At 33.7% G+C, this 5,053-nt stretch overlaps 1 pseudogene; it reads left to right on the forward strand.

The window, feature by feature from the left end:
• The first annotated feature begins 2,238 nt into the window (after window positions 1-2,238).
• On the forward strand, window positions 2,239-4,323 carry LOC149145565 (phosphatidylinositol-3-phosphatase myotubularin-2 pseudogene; annotated as a pseudogene).
• Window positions 4,324-5,053: the final 730 nt, after the last annotated feature.

A 5,053-nucleotide genomic window follows, 5' to 3' on the forward strand; every position in this document is an offset into this window, starting at 1 on the left:
TGGCATTCTAAAAAATTATTATCTTTATATTTATTTTTAAAATAATAGTGAATAAAATTTATCATAATTTAGTTGTTAATGAAAAATCTAAATGAATCACTTTTAATAATATTTTTCTCTATTATCCTATGCTCTTAAATTTTAGACCTTTAACAAATTTTAATTTTAATCTTTTTTAAATAATATTTCAATGTGAGTTTTAAACCTTCAACTTATTTTATTTTTATTTTTTTTAAATACTATTTTAATGTGTTTGTAATTATGAACTAAATTATCTTTAATACAATTATATATATTTTCATTATAGGCAACCTTCATCTCAACATAATAATATATATTAAATTTTTAATTGTAATTACAATGTAGTAATATGAATTAAATGTTTGGAAAATACCAATAGGCATCAATCTAAGTAAGTAGTAAAATATTTACTTGATCATACATATTAGGTTTCTAAAATTAAAAGAATTTTAAGAATTTAATTATAATAAAAAGAATGAATTGAGGCTCTACAACCCAGTATGGAAGAGATGGTGTAATGTCATATCATGTCTTGTTATCTAAATATTTCAATTTAGTCAAATAACATAAAAATAGAAATGTCCTAGGGGTCGCTCAATTGATGATCCAAGTAATGTGAAATTTGTGACCTAGTTTACGGAGAAGAGGACAAGTTGTACACTGGAGAGGGATCAAATCTTTTTTCACTCTAAAATAGAGGTTTGCACCTCAAGATATTTAATCCCTCTTGGCCCTTGGTAGATACTAAATTAATATGGATTTGGGTTGCCATATAAGCTACACACACATATATAAAGCATATAACAAGATTCTTAACTTTAGAGACTCAACCTCACTTTATCATGGATATTCTTAATCTATAAATAGGATTTACTAAAATACCATGGGCCAATAATACCTTATCAATACCACATGCTCAAAAAACCATAACTCATTTCATATAAGACTTGTTCATATTATATTTTTTAATTAATGAATTTAATTAAAAAGATAAAAAAGACATAACTACTTTGGAAATAAATCTCAACCTTTGATTTGTGTGTGGTATTAAGAATATTCTAAAATAATCTAGAGAAATTAAATTCATGTGTTTCACTTATTATAAATTTCATTTAAATTTTATGAAATGTAAAATCTGATATTTTGCAATATTATATATTAAAAAATATTTTAAATTTTTAATAATAATTATATTAGAATATATTATATTTTATTATATTCATATATTATTTTGTATTTATAATATTAATTTTGAAAAAAAAATGATAATTTTAATATAAATATTATTAATTGATGATGGTTGTGAAAAGGAATTATTATCTGTGAAGATGTTTGTGATTCAAAACTCTAGATTCATATTTACTTGTGGAAAGAGAGAAAAAAAAAATATATATACAATATTTATGAGGTTATATTGGTAACGTTTAAATCTACCCATTTTTCTCATTGTGAAAATAAAGTATTATATGTGAAGATGTTTGTGGTTCAAATCTCTAGATTCATGTTTATGGGTAGAAAGAGAAAGAAATATTCATATGTTAACACCTATAAGATAATATTGGTAACTGTTTAAATCGACCCATATACCCATGTTATACTAATACGAGTTTAGCATAATTACTAATTCATTTATACGTATATATAATTAGTTCAACTTTTATGCCATTTATTTAATTAATGATTTTATATATATAAGAATTTGCAAGTGCCTTAGTCTAGGGTAGTCAATTCAAGCTACTAACATTATAATCTCTAAATGCCGAAGTATTTATGGTCCTCCCCTCGTGCGAATACATATGAATTGTGGGATCGGTTCTTTTTATATTTCCTTGATATAAATACATCGTGATTTTTCTTCTGAAAAAAATATGAATTGTGGGATTTGAATGTATATTTCGATGAAATTTATATTAAAAAACATGAAAAGGAAAAAAATGATGATATGATTAAAAAAATCATAATTATTTACATGTTATTTATTATCTCTTTTTAATGATGTTTTAACTTTTTAAGTTATTATCCATACTGGAATGATTCGTCATGTTATGAGATCACCACGCTTCGCATCTTTATTTTATTTATTTAAATTTTTTTGGTTGATCGTGAGAGTCAGATTGTAGGCGATTGAAATTGAGTAGGAGCTCTTTCGGATGAATCTCCTGTATTTGTTATAAACATTAAGATAGTGTACACATCATTTGGAACAAGGAAAACAGTATGCACAGCGTTTGCAGCATGGATTCAGAGTGGATTAAAGTTGAGGCAGATCCAGAAACATCGGTAGACCATGGTATGCAAGAATTTCTTCTGCCGGCGGAGGACGTTGCCATGCATGTTCATGGCGTTTTTTTGGTGAACGCCGATGTTGAGGGCACGTTACTGGTAACGAATTACCGCCTGCTTTTCGCGAGCGAAGAACCGAGGCAGTTGATTCCTCTGGGCACAATTCCATTAGCTACGATAGAGAAGTTCAGCCAACTAGGGTCGCAGGCGACCCGTAAAAGTGCACCACCACTTCTACAAGTTGTAAGCAAGGACATGCGAATTCTTACCTATGCCTTTCCTCCACGAACGAAACAGAGGAATCGAATTTTCAATGAACTGACAAGGCGTGCGAAGGAATCGAACCCGTCGGATCTGTATGCCTTCAGATGCAATTCCTCCATGCCGAGAGCCTCGAACCCAAATATTCGGTTATCAGAAGAGTATCTCAGGTTTCTCGGCCAAGGCAAAATATCTGACACTGGCTCGAATAAATGGTGGAGAATTAGTTATGTAAATTCGAAGTATGACGTCTGCTCAACATACCCGTTTCAGTTTATAGTGCCTTCAAGTATCAGCGACGACGAGATTTCGCAGGCTGCAGCATTTCGCGCGCGTGGAAGATTTCCAGTAATCACATGGTGCCATCCTGAAAATGGAGCCGTGATGGCGCGGTCCTCGCAGCCTACGGGTCGGATATATAAAAATAGGAGCGTAGCTGATGAAAAACTGGTTGCAGCACTGTGCGATGCTCAAAGGTCTCCAGACAATCACACAAAGCTCATATATATTGCCGATGCAAGATCCAAAAAGAATGCTTTCGCCAATGTTGCCAAGGGCGGTGGATCGGAGAACTCTTCCAACTATTCTCCGGCCAAAGTTGTGTATCTAGGGATTGAGAATGTCCATGTCGTGAAAGACAGCTTTTCTCGCCTCAGAGACTACTTGGATAAGAACGGTGTTGCTTCTTCTGATGGGTTATCGTCGTTCGAGAGGATGGGCGGGCAGAATTGGGGAGGCGGCAGTGTTTCTTCTTCAGCTTTCAGAGATAGCGGTTGGGTAACGCATACCCACAGTATCTTGGCCGGTTCTTCTTGGATTGCTGCACGAATTGCACTGCAAGGTGCCTCGGTGCTCGTTCATTGCAGTGATGGTTGGGATAGAACTACGCAGGTGGTTTCATTAGCAGGTCTTTTGCTTGATCCTTACTATCGGACCTTTGTGGGTTTCCAGGCACTTATTGAAAAGGACTGGCTTGCATTTGGGCATCCATTTGCAGATCGTCTAGGGATGCCACCATTGAATACATCTGTTGCCAATTCTAATCCAACTTCCAGCCCCATTTTTCTACAGTGGGTCGAATGCGTTGCGCAGATACTGAGCATGTACCCGGGCGCTTTTGAATTCTCTCCGGCTTATTTAGTTGAAATTGTGGATTGCGTCATTTCTGGTAGGTTCGGTAACTTTTTGTGCAACACTGAACAGGAGAGGGAACTGGCTCGAGTTGCAGATTCCTCTGCGTGCATGTGGTTTTACTTGACAGACCTTCGGAGGTCATCTGGAAGAAACCAAATTCATGAGCACTATAACATTTTTTATAGTCCTGATGAGCACCGTGGACCTCTGTTGCCTCCACTAGCAGGCTTAGCACCGACTCTTTGGTCTCGCTTCCATTTACGGTGGGCTGCTCCATTGCAATCACGGCCTGGTTCAGAAACTGTCGAGAAATTGAAACATATGAAAACGACCTTGGAATCACTGACTGAGAATCTGGTATCTGAAAAGCGTGCCCGTCTTGCCGCGGTTGCGGTGGCTACAAGGGGTTGGCGCGAAAACGTCGCTATTAAGAACGCATTGAAGTCATCTGGCTTGAATCTTAATTTTCCTTCGTCCCATGAAAATATCTATACGGATATTGCATGCCCAGAAGATGTAAAGAAAAAAATAATGCGCATCTCACAACAGGAATTATCAGAAACCAGAGATGAAAATCAAGATCAAGAAAATGATATATCTCCCCAGATTTTCTTTTCTCCTTAACTTATTTTCTGACCGTAGAAGATGTAAATTGAGTTAAAGACATAAAAGTATTTTCAGTTGTTGATTTAGCGGAGCTTGGTGAATTGACCTACACACGATTCATGCTTCAAGTCAGGCATCAGGCACAATGAAGAGTGCAGAGAGCTTTGACCAGAACAGTCGTATCATTTATCATTCGTCGAAGGCGTTGACCTGATTTTGAAATATTCGATTGAATATGCGTCAAATCAGAAAAATTGTATTCAAACTACGTAAACTTTATTTTTATTAAACTTTCAGAATATTTGAAAATCTATCTAATTATAAACTAAAACTTCAATTAAATTAAACAACTTAAAGCATCACCTATCAAAATCCATTTTATTAAATTAAACAACTTAAAGCGTCGCCAACCAAATAGAGTTACGGTGTGGGATTGGTCCAGGATATGATACTTATGACAAGTTTTTCAACATTATTTAAAATAATTTTTTAATTACATTTAATTATATTAATTTTTAAATACATTTAATTATAAGTTTAAGATTGAACAATTTTAAATGTTTTTATTTTATTAGTTTAGATTCATTTTATAAAAAGGTCGTTCACTCTAAAACAGACTGAAGAGATTTGATTTGCAATTAGTAGATCTTCAATTAATATGATTTTAGGTTAGTTTAATTGGTCGCTTTAAATAGATTATATTGCATATAAATATAATAGTTCAATTTATTTATTTTTTTATAAAGTT

This window comes from Pinus tabuliformis, chromosome X (assembly GCF_031772625.1).
Source record: "Pinus tabuliformis cultivar Carrire ecotype Pingquan chromosome X, CPIR1, whole genome shotgun sequence".
Lineage (NCBI taxonomy): Eukaryota > Viridiplantae > Streptophyta > Pinopsida > Pinales > Pinaceae > Pinus > Pinus tabuliformis.